The 15955-nt window shown below is 37.8% G+C and overlaps 1 pseudogene across 1 annotated transcript in view; it reads left to right on the forward strand.

Moving 5' to 3' along the window:
* Positions 1-15909, forward strand: part of LOC306875613 (dynein axonemal heavy chain 7-like) — a 65347-nt pseudogene extending 49438 nt beyond the window's left edge. The window contains exons 49-62 of the transcript in view: positions 46-379; positions 3312-3438; positions 4016-4210; positions 4329-4421; positions 4910-5086; positions 7048-7209; positions 7311-7426; positions 7524-7685; positions 9597-9734; positions 9829-10059; positions 10902-11054; positions 11798-11975; positions 14286-14389; positions 15703-15909. The product of the transcript in view is annotated as a dynein axonemal heavy chain 7-like (transcript). The remainder of the gene's footprint in view (positions 1-45; positions 380-3311; positions 3439-4015; positions 4211-4328; positions 4422-4909; positions 5087-7047; positions 7210-7310; positions 7427-7523; positions 7686-9596; positions 9735-9828; positions 10060-10901; positions 11055-11797; positions 11976-14285; positions 14390-15702) is intronic.
* The last annotated feature ends 46 nt before the right edge of the window (positions 15910-15955 follow it).

A 15955-nucleotide genomic window follows, 5' to 3' on the forward strand; every position in this document is an offset into this window, starting at 1 on the left:
TTTGTGTGTGTTTAACCATGTACTTTCCCTCTCTTTTCTTTGTAGACAACTGAAAGAAATAGAGGATAAAATCTTAGAAGTGCTCTCTGCCTCAGGGGAACATTTTAGAAGATGAGACTGCCGTTCAGATCCTCTCATCTTCTAAGGTTCTGGCCAATGCGATCTCTGAGAAACAGACCATTGCTGAGGTTACTGAGCTGAAGATTGATCAGACACGCTTGGGCTACACCCCCATTGCTGTCCACTCTGCTATTTTGTTTTTCTCCATCGCTGACCTGGCCAACATCGAGCCCATGTATCAGTACTCTCTAACATGGTTCATCAACCTCTTCATCCTGTCCATTGATAATTCCCAAAAAAATGACATTCTCGAACAAAGGTACTCTGTCACTACAGATATTATATTTAAATTGGGTCTGTTGTGTAATTGGACATTTCATGGTTTATATCATGCTTTAAAAAGTCAAAGTTGCAGCTAGAAAGCACAATGAATATCTAGCTCACATTGACACTTAAAAGGATAGTTCACTCAGATTCTATCATAAAGGTCTATCATAATTTACACATTCTAATGTCGTTCCAAACTTCTGTGATCTTCTTTATTTTGTGGAACACAATGCATTTTTATTTTATTTATTTTTTGACTATTGTAACTCGTTATATGTCTATTCATCGTCTGGAACTGGTGCAAAATGCGGCTGCTCTTTTTTTCTCACAGGCATTCGCAGAAGGAATCACATCACGCCTATCTTGCGTTCATTGGTTACCAATTAATTATCGCATTCAATTCAAAATCCTGCTATTTGTGTACAAAGCTCTAAACAACCTTGCTCCTCCATATCTCTGTTGATTGCTGTACACAATCCAGCTAGATCACTCAGATCACAGACTAAGCATCTGCTTTTGGTTCCCAGAGCTAGATTGAAATGTAGGGGTGACAGAGCCTTTGCTGTTGCTGGCCCCAAGCTATGGAACAATTTGCCATTATCTATCAGAACAGCTTCTTCAGTGTCTGAGTTTAAAAGTCTCTTAAAAACTTTTCCTTTTTCCCATGCTTTCAATGTTTTGTTACTGTGTTTTTCTAATGACGTGTTTATTTGTCTTGTGATTGGGTCAATGCAACTGTGTACAGCACTTTGGTAAACTAAGGTTGTTTTAAAGTGCTTTATAAATAAATTTGAAATTGAAATTGAATTTTTTTTTGTCCATACATTGAAAGTCATTGGGGGTCTAATGATATTTTGTACCCTGCTGACTTTCATTATATGGCCAAAAACAGTTGAAACGTTCTTCAAACTATCTTGTATTCCACAGAATAAACAAGGTCATACAGGTTTTGGAATGACATGATGCTAAGCAAATGATGACAGAACGTTCACTTTTGAGTGAACTATTTTCCTATTGAACTATTTTATGATCTATTTTCCAGAGAGACTATCTCTGACATGGGTTTCGTGGTATACTGGATATCTAGCATGGGAAGGCTTTTTTACAAAAGAATGTGAAGACATTGTTTCCCTGTATGACTATTTACCGTCAGCACTGTCTTACTAGGGCAGTATGGCTTTCTGATGTGCGTTTGATAGCTGAGAGGTGTGGGAATACTATGACACTTCAGCCCAGGGCAGAATCCTCTGGTTAAAAGAACACAGTGCCAATTCTCTAGAGGACAGAGACACCAAAACTTAAGAGAGTGCCTTTTAAAACTCTGCTACATTAGCAGCAGATGTTCATTTAATACTTTACTGTGTTAAATACACTATATTGCCAAAACTATTGGGTCACCCCCTTCTAATGAACAGGTTTGACTACTTATTTCTAGGAATACTAATTTCTAGGAGTACAAATCTTAATGTTTAAGCATAAAATGATATTCTAGGGAATTGTGTGCTTCTAATTTTATAGCAACAGTTTGGACAGGACCCTTTTCTATTCTAACATGACAGTGCCTCTGTGTATAAGGCATGGTTCAAAAAGACATGATTGATTCAGTCAGTGTGGAAGAACTTGACTGGTCTGCAGAAAGCCAAGTCCTGATCTCAGCTGAACACCTCTGGTGTGACTTTAGATGCAGACCTTGAACCAAAAACTCATCACCAAATACCAATGACTTGTACATTCTCTATATGGATAAATGTATCTTTAGAACAGGAAAAGGCACTAACAAAACTGTGGCAACAAAGATGGAAGCATAATTAATGTATTTAAAAACTGTATTTCCATCTCTGTTGCAACAGTTTTGGACGTATTTAAAATGATGACTGTACCCATATACAAGTCATTGGTGTTTGGTGATGAGTTTTTGGCTCAAGGTCTGCATCTAAAGTCACACCAGAGGTGTTCAGCTGGGATCAGGACTTTGCTTTCTGCAGACCAGTCAAGTTCTTCCACACTGACTGAATCAATCATGTCTTTTTGAATCTTGCCTTATACACAGAGGCTCTGTCATGTTAGAATAGAAAAGGGTCCTGTCCAAACTGTTGCTACAAAATTAGAAGCACACAATTCCCTAGAATATCATTTTATTTTAAACATTAAGATTTGTACTCATAGAAATTACTAAAGTAGTCAAACATGTTCATTAGAAGGGGGTGACCCAATACTTTTGGCAATATAGTGTATAAATAAATGTTTTTATTTAAAGTGACATTTACAAAAAATACAAATAAATAGTTGTTTAGTTAGTGATTCTTAGCCTGATGGCCGGGACTCACTGGGGAAGTGGTTCTCAACCTTTTTGACTCCAGGGCACCCCACTGTCCATAGTAATATTCAGAGGACCCATGACATTTCTATTTTTTTGTGATTTAATGGATAAGCATTTTATTTATTTATTTTGTATTCACAGTTTTAGCCAGTATTTTCAAGATTGCCATAACCAGAAAAAAATTGTGAATTAACATAATAAATAAAATGCAAAAACATAGAAAACAACAACATATTTTTTGTGTTTATTTATTTTTATTACAGAAGAAGTACCAGAGATACATATCAACTTAAATAGGAGGCCTTGGAAGGGGGCCTTGGAATAAAAGTTTAGAACCACTCATCTAGTCAATAGACACCAATATGATGATCATAAAATGTAAAATCTATAAGGATATTGATATATTCCATTGATGATAGAAAGCAATAGGAAAGCTTTTATTGCAAACATACTTATACGACTAGAAGTAATCTTAAAAATGTGAATTACATGTTCCGTGAACATCAGATCACTCAAACTATTTTTGTCTTTAACATTTTCTTTAGATGCTTTCAAAATGCTTCTCAATGAACCAATTTCTGCTACGTTTTCTCTGTGTATTTAGACTCCAGATTCTGAAGGACCATTTTACATACTCGCTTTATGTCAACATATGTCGCTCTTTGTTTGAGAAGGACAAGCTGCTCTTCTCCTTCTGCCTCAATGTCAACCTGCTCAAACACAACAAGCTCGTGAGTAACTGCCTCCAGTCGCACACAGCTGTGATTTATTGAATCAATAAGCTAAGGCAAGACAGTACTTCATCTGATAAATAATAGTAAGAATGAAGAGGTTACTCTCACACAAGGCCTCTTAAGGTTAATGATTTGCATGCATCAGTCTGACAATGCTTATATCATTCCTGTTTTAAATGATCCTGCAACATTCGTCCACCTAAACACGGGTTTAACCGGTTTAATCAAAGTTTAAGTGATTTATAATGTGTTATTCACACTGGCTCTCCATGCCTGAGCTGTTACACAAGTTGCCAGTGTCTATCATCCATTTATTGTGCTGTCAGTAGTTTTGTCAGCTCCTGAATCAAGTGGCGTGGGGGCGATGCACCAGTACATTTATTTTCATAGACTGTGACTTTTCTGGTGGCAACTTTAAGACTCATATATAGTCTGGATATTTAATCAAGCACTTACTGCTGAAAAACAAACTTTGTTGAAACTAAGTGAAGAAGAATTTTCATTGCAGATATAACTGAATGACATTATGCATAAACAATTTTCTCTTACCACATTCTGTTCCTTTCTCTTTCAGGTGGATGAGAAGGAATGGCGTTTTCTCCTGACAGGCGGTGTGGGTCTGGATAACCCCCATTCGAACCCCTGCACCTGGTTGCCTAAGACATCCTGGGATGAGATCTGTCGATTGGATGAGATGGAGAGCTTTAAAGGCCTGCGAAAAGACCTGGCTCGACTCCGGGAGGGCTGGAAAGAGGTTTACGATAGCAAGGTGCCATTGAGATTAAGCACACACTATTTCTTTCCTGCTCAGCGGTGTGAAATGGACAGGGGAAGTATGAAAGGAACACCAGATTTTTCATTTTATGGTCTGTGTGTGTGTTTTGCAGGACCCCCACCACACTGCTTTCCCATCAGAGTGGCAAGAGAAACTAGGACAGTTCCAGAGGATGCTGGTTATAAGATGCTTATGGCCAGACAAGGTAAGGATATTTCTATTGAGTTTACTAATACACCTTGGATTGGATCAGGAAATAAAATTCTGTCTAAAATTTAATTATTAACTAATTATACATCAGAAAGACTTATACATAACCATTCAAAAGTTTGAGGTCAGTAAGACATAATGTTACAAAAGATTTCTATTCGTTAAAGAAACCTGAAAAAATGCAATGTAATGTACAATTTCCAGAAAAAGAACAGCACAACGAGCTATTTCTTGGGCAAGAAATAAGCATATTAAAATTATTTCTGAAGTATCATGTGACACTGAAGACTGGAGTAAATGCTAAAGACAATTCAGCTTTGCCATCACAGAAAACGGTAATCTTAAATTGCAATAATATGTCACAATATTACTTTTTTACTGTTGTGTTTGTTAGATGTAATACTGTGTACTACAAATGTAAGAAGTTGCGTATGAATATGGTGCAGTACATTTGGATTTAGACCTTGATTCCTCCCATCTCAGATTATTCCCATGGTTCAAGAGTTTGTGTCAGACAATTTGGGGCAGCAGTTTTTTGAGGTGCCACCCTTTAATTTGGCCACGGCTTTTGCCGACAGTCACTGCTGCTCTCCACTCATCTTTATCTTGTCTCCGGGATCAGATCCCATGGCTGCACTGCTCAAGTTTGATGAGGAACAGGTATGGACAATTAAGACAATAATGACTTTAAATCTATGTAGATTTTTTGGGTTTTGCATCTGTAATTTTTTTAAATGGATGGTTGACTGCTTTTTTTCCAGGCTTGATTGTGTTTATGGGGTGCAGTCTAACATGTTAATGCTTTGTTTTTTTTAAAAACGCAATATTTTTCACATAATTTACCTTTATTCTACGCCATCCTATCCCTTCTCCTATGAACGCTCTGATGATTTCCTGGTTTTATGAAGCCCCTCCCTCAGGAATACGCAATGGGCTCAGATTGGTTAGCTGGTTCAGTGTGTTGTGATTCACTAAACATGCCTAGTGCAGTCCAGAAACGTAACGCCCCTCACCTCAGTGGCATGTGCTCCGGTTGTATTGTAAACAATGACGTCATCAATATTGCTTATCAATTTGAGTCCGATTGAGACCCAGAGAATATTAGTAAAGAGGATCACGCAGAACCTATGCAAGCACATCTCTTATTGGATGTTTCAGAATAGTGTGTTTTTGTTTGTTGTTGTTTCATACTTTTAGATATGCTGTTATTTGTAAATGCTACTGCTTATGTTAGCTTTGGATATATGTTATCGTTATTAAAGCTTCAATACAGCAGAATACATGATTGCTTTGTAGCATTTTTGTAACTGTAAGAAGCATTTGCCAGTATTGCTCGCTACCTCGGCAACCTTGTGCGAGTCCATGTTTAATATGTATGTTTACTAGCATTACCATTTCCATGTAAAATGTTGTGTTAAATTAGTAATTAATTTAACCACCATTTAAATCATTAGGCCTACCTGCTTCAAAATGAATACTGTTAATGAAATCATTGTTGAAACATTTGCAGTTACCCTACTGTATGAATAAAAAAAAACTATAACAAAATTACGTAAACAATGAATAACTGTACAAGGTGAATAAATACAAAGCATAACTCTTTCTTCAGGTTTCAGAAGTAGCACTTTGTCATTTGTCATATATATGTTGAGGCTCTTGTCCGTCTGATCTTTATCATGTTCATCTGATAAACTTTTTTAATAAGCAGGGGAAATTCCCGACATTAAACAAATAACCGTTTACATGCCGAGGGTATTTGCACTGTAAGAATGTACAGGGATAATTAAATGGAATTCATGGGAACAGTGGGGCGGCTTCACTTTCATGACATCATGAGCAATCTAGTTCTCTATTATAGATCAGTGGTCTATACACATAAAGGCCGTTTCTCAAACAGAAGGCTGCATCCTCCGGAGATCGCATTTGTAGGCTGCATACATCATAAAGAATATCTTATTTTAGAATAATAACAGTTATAAATTTGACCATTATTCTTAGTTAAGTGTAAATTGTTGTAATATGCTTATGGCTCGTGAATGTAATGCTGAGTTAACTGAAATAATCCAGGCTTTTTTGTCGTATGCAGCCTACAAATGGGACCTCCAGAGGATGCAGCCTTTCATTTGAGAAACAGCGTTTAGTTGGAGCACAGTTCATTGATGGAGCTGACGACCTGATGATCTGAATCAGGTGAGAGGGATAGAGAGAGAGAGAGAGATGCAGAGCAGGGGGACGCGAGGAACAGGATTAAGAACCACTGCTCTAGAACATTGATTTTGAAACTTGTGAATCTATTTGTACAGAATTGCTATTCATATATGAATAGATTTTTTCGTACACCCCTAGTTTTGACGGCATGGCAACAACTCTTCCTCTTCTCTAAAACAGTGCAACATTTCCCCGCCCCATTTGTTGCATGTTCACAGGGATGGGGTTTATGTAAATCTTAGGGTTTGTGATGTCACCAACCTGGGAAGTAGCTTGTTGTAGTCCCTACGAGCCGTAACTGTAGGCATTAAACTGACTGTAGGCATTAAACTGACTGACAAAAAGTTTTTGGTTTGTTATGTGTGAAGGGTGATGCTCTTCTATTGTTAACACACCATGTCTGCCTTGTTCAGGGTTTCACAGGCAACAGACTGACCTCCCTGTCTCTGGGACAAGGTCAGGGCCCCATCGCCATGAGCATGATTGAGACTGGCGTTAAGGAGGGAACCTGGGTGGTTTTACAGAACTGCCACCTGGCCACCTCTTGGATGTCCACCCTTGAGCGTGTTTGTGAGGTAGTAGCCTACATAAAGATTAGATGATCCAAACATGATGGGATGGTAGCTGTTCATAGTCAATGGAAATACTCTGAAGCAGCACTTTGACTTTTTTGCAGGAGCTGAATCCAGATACCACTCACCCAGATTTCCGCTTGTGGCTGACCAGTTACCCCTCTCCTAACTTTCCTAACTCCTAACGGACCCTGAGTTCTTTGACAGTAGCTCAAAGCCGGTAGGTCTTTCACAGAGGGTTTTCAAAGTTCTCTCAATATGATGCATATCCTTTGATACTCTTAATGATTATTTTCTATCTGTTTTTGTGTTTTCAGGCTGTCTTTAAGAAGCTGCTGTTCAGCCTGTGCTTCTTCCACGCCTTGACCCAGGAGAGGAGAAAATTTGGTCCTCTAGGCTGGAACATCCCCTATGAGTTCAACGAGACAGACCTGCGGATTTCAGTACAGCAGCTACAAATGTTCTTGGACCAGTATGAGGTGAGATCACATGTGTACCTGTCTCGTCTTTGTATTCACACACAAACAAATTTCCTTTTACTGTTCTTGAAACACACACACACACACACACTCTTCACGTTACCCTCTTCCTTTTCATGCTTTCCAGCGTGCCCCTTTAATCACCCCTAAAAAAAGAGCATTCTTGACATTTTCCCAACTTCAGAGAAGCACTCCTCATACTTCCCTTCCTCCTTTCAAAAAAAGCAGACTGCACAAACTGATCAAGAGCCTCCCTGAATGCTCTGACATTTCTCCAGTGCTACAGAGTGCCACCCACTGCATTAGCAAGGGAAATTTCAACAGGAAATGTCACAATCCTGCCACTCCTCTGTCCATCTTTTCATATCCCGCCTGAAGATCGTTATATCGAACCCACCAGCCTGACATGCACCTCCACTTTATAAAAAAAGAGCCTTTGTTGAGCGGCCATGCTTTTAAGACACATGAAAGGTTGTTATTGGGTTTTTCTTGTCTTTTTTAAAGCAATCTAAACAATAGGGTGAAAAAGTTATGGCACAGTCCTCACCTGAGACGACTTTGTTAGATTCATGGTCAAAATGATGTAGCCACACTATTCAAAATGAAAATAAATGTCACTCATGATAAGAAAGGTGAGTCGAAATCATGAGGACTCAAACTTTTCTTGATATTCAAAATATGTCCATTCAAAAGTTTCGGGGTTGGAAAGTTTTTAATTTTTTGAAAGAAGTTTCTTATGCGCATGAAGGTTGCATTTGTTTGATACAAAATACAATAAAAACAGTAATATTGTGAAACATTATTGCAAATATAAAACAGTTTTTATATATTTCTATTTTGATATATTTCAAAATATAATATAATTTATTCTTGTGATGGCAAAGCTGAATTTTTAACAGCCATTATTTCAGTCTTCAGTGTCTCATGATCCTTCAGAAATCATTCTAATATGCTAATTTGGTGCTCAAATAATATTTCTTATAATTATCAACGTTGAAAAAAGTTGCGTCAAGTAAAAGATTATTTCTTTCTTAAGTTCAAGAAAAAAATAAAAAAATATAGTACAAACGTCCTATGAAAATGACACAAAAAAGACAAGAAAATGAAAGAATGTCAATATACTTTTCAGTGGATTGAGCAGATTTGTTTTAGAATCAGCAGATGGATACAGCAGAGTTTATTAAGTTATCAATGCTTAAAGAACACATTTTATAGCTTGAAAAGCTTGTCCAGTTCTAGAGGGGTAATGTCAGACAAAATTTCCACAGCTGACATTAAAGATAGTTCAATATTTCTGTCATGTAAAATTCAGAGATTCTCTACAAAGATAACGCCGGAAACCTGAACTAAGGCTTCATTTTCCTTCCTTCATCATATTTCCTTCAAAGGAAGACCATATGCACCTCTGCAAGCCAAGGTTCCTCATTCAAATCAAAGCCTAAGAGGAAGCTATTAGAAAAAACAACAATTCTGGACTTTGTACAAGCTCAGTCAAGGTGTTTGTCAGCTCATGGGTCAGAATCCCTCCCACATTATACGCCTGTGTTTAAAATGCCTACAGATATAATTGACTTTGGTAAACAAAAACAAAACTTGCAGCTTTTGGAGAGGCATTGGTCCACCTCTTTATGAAAGTTCTGAAAAGGAATTATGAGCTATAAATTCAATGACTAAACACAGCGGGTTGCTGCCAGTGGTGATGTCTGATTTATTTGCGAGCACATGTATAATATATGCCCAATTTTATTTGGCATTTTCTCTCAAAATCTTTTATTTATGAATGTCATTTGCATAGCCATTATTATAAATGTCAGCAATCTCAAGGGTAGTCTGTTTTAAGTGCATTCCATTATTTAGCATCGCCATCCTGGATTTAGTGTTGCATTAAGAAGCTGATTGTTTCCTTTTCAGTATAACAGCTACATTGAGTACACCAAGACACTTCCTCTAAATCCCTCACCTGAAATCTTTGGCATGAATGCCAATGCTGATATTACTAAGGACCAAGTGGAAACGCAGCTGCTGTTTGACAGCATTCTTCTCACTCAGGTGCATAATTGATTATTGGTGCAAAGTAGCTCTTAGAGTACTATAATGACCTGTTTGATGTTTGTACATTTTTTGCCCCATTTCTCCCTCACAGTCCCGTTCTTCAGGTGGCAGTGCTGCATCTTCAGATGACATGGTGTATGAGGTGGCTGCAGACATTCTCAATAAACTTCCTCAAGATTTTGATACAGATGCTGCCATTCGCAAGTACCCCACCAGCTACAACCAAAGCAGGAACACAGTGCTGGTGCAGGAGATGGGACGATTCAACAAACTTCTCCAGACTATCCGGGATTCGTGTGTCAACATCCAGAAGGCCATCAAGGTCAGAACACTAACAAAACCACTGTGAAGGTTCAGCATTTCTATCGATCATGTTTCCAGGTCTTCGTTCTTTCTGATCTGAGCACATAGCCACATTCAATTAGCTTTCAGGAGCATATGGTAGAATCACGTTTTTTCCATTGTTTCAAATTTGCACAATTTTTGAATTATGCTACTGTTTCCACACAAACCTTTATATAGAAGCTATGCAAACTAAGAAAAGTTTTTGAACATTCACTCCCTGCTGAAAGATACGAGGAAAATTCATTGTGCCCCAGGGCATGTCCTAATGCTGTACACTCCAGCTGAGACTCCTTGTCCTTTAGTTTGACTGACAGCTCTGATCCCACTTAGCATTACCACCCCGCAGGGTGAGATGGATGCATATGCTGAGATCTGATCACAACCCTGGCTTTCATTTACACATTGTGAACCCTTATCCTATAATCTCACCCTAAAATAATCCCTTTATCTTTCCTGACTACAGCTTGATTTCTGCTCTGAGGAGCCTCTCTCCTTTACCCTTTCATTATCATTCATGATCATACATCTCTATACTACATCAAATACAAACCTTTGAAACCAGCACTTAGAAAGACATAAAGAAAAGGACAACATAACTTTCCCCTGGAAGAGAAAATGGCAATATACTGTAAATTTGACTGCTATGAGGAATGTACACGGGTGTCATGTTCTTGCAAACGTGCTCAAACAGTGATACTGTATTTCTAAAAATAAGTAAATGATAAAAAAGTAGAACACTCTTGATCATTTAAAACAATCAGGGTAAAAGGCATTTATTCATTAAACCAATGAATAAATGGATGTGTGTTTGTTGCATAGCGTCTGGTAGTCATGTCTGCTGAAGTTGAGGAAGTTGTCAGCAGCATTCTGAAGGGTCGCATCCCTGCCATGTGGATGAAGAAGTGGTATCCCAGCCTTAAACCACTGGGAAGCTACATCAATGACTTTCTTGAAAGACTCCAGTTTTTACAGGTAAATTCTCTAGTCATTAAGCATGTATAGTAGTATACTTTTCATTCCACCATAATTTGTGCCCTAGATACTTTGTCATGTGAAAATCACAGTAATCACTTAGACAAACATCGTTTGAGTCTTAAAGGCTACAGTCATTTAAGATGTTTTTATTAAAAAAAAAATAATAATAATACTTTTATTTAACAAGGATGCATTCAATTTACGAAAAGCTACAGTAAGGAAATTTACATAAGATTTGCATATATTTCAAATAACTGCCATATGAATAGAAATGCTATATAAATACATTTTTGGATTCCACAAACAGTCCTGTAGTAATAATGTAACCACAATACATCATAATAATTGATCGTGATTCATTCAAAACCTTTACATCAAATCGATTGTTTTCCAGTGAGTTGTTGGGAGACTAAAATACACATTCATACATAAATCAGTTGAAGCAGAAAGCATAGTGTGCATTGTGAGCCACGGGAAAATCACATGAAATGCAGCTGATGTACTGTCCCGTTCAGTGAGCTCAGATTACAACACTGCTTCTGCAAAAGACTGAATTGTAAATGTATTATACAAGTGCCCTTCCTTTCAATAAAAAAATAATAATAAGACTTTGAGCCTGTTACATTCCAAAGGCTTCTTTTTGGCCTTCAAGATATGCCTTTAGAATTAGTTGTGACTGCTGATGTTATGTTTCTTAATTTTGGTCTTTAATATCAGTATCATCTGTGTCATCCACACAGGTTTGGTATGTGGATGGCACGCCTGCAGTGTTCTGGATGTCCGGGTTCTTTTTCACTCAGGCCTTCCTCACTGGAAGCCAGCAGAATTACGCCCGAAAATACACCATCCCCATTGACCTGCTCAGCTTCGACTTTGAAGTCATGGAGGACAAGGAACACAAAACCACCCCAGAGGATGGTGAGAAAGACAAAGATGGAGTATTGACAAGCATGAAATGTAAAATATATGAGAGGGAAATGGATAAGCGACAAAAGGGAAGAGAGACACAAAGTTTCATTAACCCCTCGCCGCGGCTGAGTGCCATCAATCAGAGTCAACATTACAGTGCTCTAACATCAGACCCCTGCTGCTCTTTCATCAGTACATGATGAGCACCTCTCCAGAGGAAACCCATCTCTCTGAGGCCATCACACACTGCATGAGGCTGTTTATGAGTGTCTTTGACTTTAACAGACACTTTGTTGTGTCTACTTAAATTTTTATAGTTCAGTCAGTCAGTGTATAAAATGGGACAGGTCTTTAGTTAGTGTGCATTTGTGTGCAAGGGTGTAAAGTACTTCATTATTCAAGTTTTATTTTGAGGATTTTCTTCTCGTACATATTTAATGCTAAAATTATATTTTAAGTACATTTTTTACAGCTCCTCGTGTCTTAAATATTTGAGCTTGCAAGCCAATCAAACTACGCTCCCAGCTAAATTTTAACCAGTGACATCCATTTAAGACTGTGTCCTTGTGAAGAGACATCACATTAGTCACCACAACACACTGTTTGACCTAAAGCAGTATGTTTTAATTATAGCCATTGCTGAAGATGGATGAATGTGACTCAAGTGTGAACACTGTCAATGATCAATCTATGTAAAATCAGCTGCTTCTGAATTTAAAGTAACACATTTCAGGTAACAGGTTTCATGATATTGGTTTAATGCAGGGATAGGCGACTTCGCTCCTGGAGGGCCGGTGTCCTGCAGAGTTTAGCTCCAACCCTAATTAAACTCTGCAGGACACCAGGACCGAAGTTGTCTATCCCTGATTTAATGTGTGTCCTGTAGTCTTGCATATTAAGGACATTGGAAATTGTGCTTTGCAAAGTTATTTACATTCTCTCTCTATATTTTGATTTCAGCAGTCAATTTTTAGAGACTAAGAAAAAAGGTTACAGCTACGTTCTCATGCTCACTTCTTAAACTGTATCTGTTTTTGGCTTGTTAAAGGAATAGTTGACCCAAAAATGAAAATTCTGTCATTAATTACTTACCATCATGTCGTTCCAAACCTGTAAGACCTTCGTTTATCTTCGGAACACATATTACAAGATATTTTTGATGCATTCCAAGAGCTCTCTGACCCTCCCATAGACAGCAAGGATGTTTACGTATGTGATACTCCCCAAATTGGCATTATAGGGTGACGAGGAGGAGACAAATTGTTGAATAAAGTCATAATACTTTTTCTGCGCAAAGAAAACAAATAATCATAGCTTCGTAAAATTACAGTTGAACCACTGATGTCACATGGACTATTTTAACGATCTTGTTGCTACGTTTCTGAGCCTTGATCATGTAAGGATCCTTGCTGTCTATGGGAGGGTCAGAGAGCTCTCGGAATACAGCAAAAATATCGTAATTTGTGATCCGAAGATAAACGAAGGTCTTACAGGTTTGGAACGACATGAGGGTGAGTAATTAATGACAGAATTTTCGTTTTTGGGTGAACTACCCCTTTAAATTCTAAAATGTTGCTCCGGAGGAATGTTGGCATAGTTCCTATAACAGTGGTGGATGAACAATCTTTTTTGGTATGTCTGCACTATAGTAACTAGGAACTATTTTAGTTATAGGAATGCCTTTCGGTGGGACTAAATTGACCCTTCACAAAGACCCGCCCCCCTTTGTTACTGTTGCTATGTCCAACAAGCCATGCCGCTCTCACGCCACACATTCTTACATAGTGAAAAATACATTGCAAAGCAAAGAGTAAACTGACAACAAGCTGACAGACAAGACAGAGTAGGTTACTTTAGCTATGAAACAAAGACTAAGCTTTCGAATTTTGTCATCTTTTGAGAAATTCAAACACTAAATACCCTTTTTGGGCTCGATTGGCCAAATGCATGTCATACGAAACACCACCATTTTTCACCATCATAGCTTCCACCATTTTTAAAAAAACATTTAAATACACAGTTTGCATATACTTACTCCACGAATATGGAAAACAGTGATAGATGGACTGACTCTTAAGTCCAGCAACTTTTCCATCCTCCATGCTCCAGTTGTTGACGTTAAGTGCTGTGTTCAGATTACATTGTTGTTAGCTGGATTATGTCACTTATGAGTTCTTACTGGTGGAAAGTGGAAACTAGTCCTAGGGGAAAATGTAGTTCTTTGGGGACCACCCTGGTGGCTAGTTCCTAGTGCGAAAGCCCTTCTGCAGTACCTATTTTTTTCTAATTATCAATCCTCTGTACTTTATTTTTGCTCAGGTGTTTACATCCGTGGCCTTTTCTTGGATGGTGCCCGATGGGATCGGAGAACCAAGCGCTTGGCAGATTCTTACCCCAAAATCCTGCATGACACCATGCCTGTGGTGAGAAGCTGTAAAATGTATAATATCAGTCAAATGAGGCTGACGACATCATGCATAGCTCAATTACACACAGAGGCTTAAGTCTGTGTGTATTCTTGCAGAAGAATATATTAAACCTGCAAATACTTGCAATTCAAATGTTTTAGTGCAGTTAAAAAAAATTGTATTTGCCTGTAGGCAAACCATAACAGTAACTATGGAAACAAGAAGCAATTTTGAAAAGATTTTCTAATTTCACAGCAGCATGCAAAAATGTTAAATCAAGGGACAAGATTGCTAAAAACAAATAATTAAAATGTGCACACTTTAAGAAAGAATGGCAATGATAATGTATTAAGACAATTAAAAATGCTGATTTTAATTCCAGTGCAGCCACAACACAGCTAGAGAAGTACTTGATTCTCTCTTCAGTACCAAATAATAATACATACATACATTTTAAGGGAAATCTGAACTTCAGCAGCCTACACCCAGCAGGTGGTCTGTGCTGACACCCCATTGTTCACATTTCCTTGAAGGCAACTCTTTTCATCACCATGTACTTCAACTAAATCTTGGGTCACTTGAAAGTTTAAGAAGAAAATTCTACATAATAAAAAAGTTGTTTTGTATTTAAATACAGTATATGAATGGAGTTCTAGTTATGTCTATATATGACATGAATATCATAGCAGGTGAGATTCAAATAGGTTAAGTATTCTTAACAGAACAGGAAGAAAAAAACTAAGATTTCTATTAATTCTGCCCTCTTTATTCAGCACAATGCCACAATAAATAATGCATTCACTGCTGTTTAATATTCAGACATTTCAGGACACCTCATTATCAAAATAACTTTTTGACAAGAGCTGAACTTAATTAAACATGCATTGTTACTTATGCTAAAACTTTGAAATGCTAATTTCTTTCGAAGGCCTTTATAAATTTCAGCTGAAAGCATTTCATCTGAAACACTGAAAATAAACACATCCATAGTCATATTAAAACTACCAATTTTTTATGTACCTGTTTTGTTCCAGAGGAGCTACAGTAAGTGCTTCTGATAAAGGGCTTTTGGGGCTTTGAATTTGTTTTTGGTGACAGTTTTCTTTGTTTTTCAGTTATCTTGGATACCAAGCCAAGGAAAATGAGTTAAATTATCAACAAGGGAAAAATGAATGTCGATTCACCACCATATTCTTGGTGACTCAGAAATGTTGAAATAACCAACCACATCCCACTACACTGAAAATGCATATTTATATAGTAATCAAAACAGATTGTAGGGAGAGAGGATGAGCTTTTCGTCTACACATCATACTGTTCATCTGCAGATCTGGCTGAAGCCCATAAAGAAGCAGGACATTCCTGAGTGTCAGTGCTACATTTCTCCTGTCTACAAGACCAGCGAGAGACGTGGAACCCTTTCCACAACTGGACACTCCACCAACTACGTCATAGCAATGACCCTGAATTCAGACGTGCCTCCAGATCACTGGATCCGTCGTGGTGTGGCCTTATTGTGTCATCTTAACTCATAGATACACTTCTCGTATCCTTCACTTGACTCTATAGTAAAGTATCTGT

The sequence above is a fragment of the Barbus barbus genome, assembly GCF_936440315.1.
Source record: "Barbus barbus genome assembly, chromosome: 10".
Taxonomy (NCBI): Eukaryota; Metazoa; Chordata; class Actinopteri; order Cypriniformes; family Cyprinidae; genus Barbus; species Barbus barbus.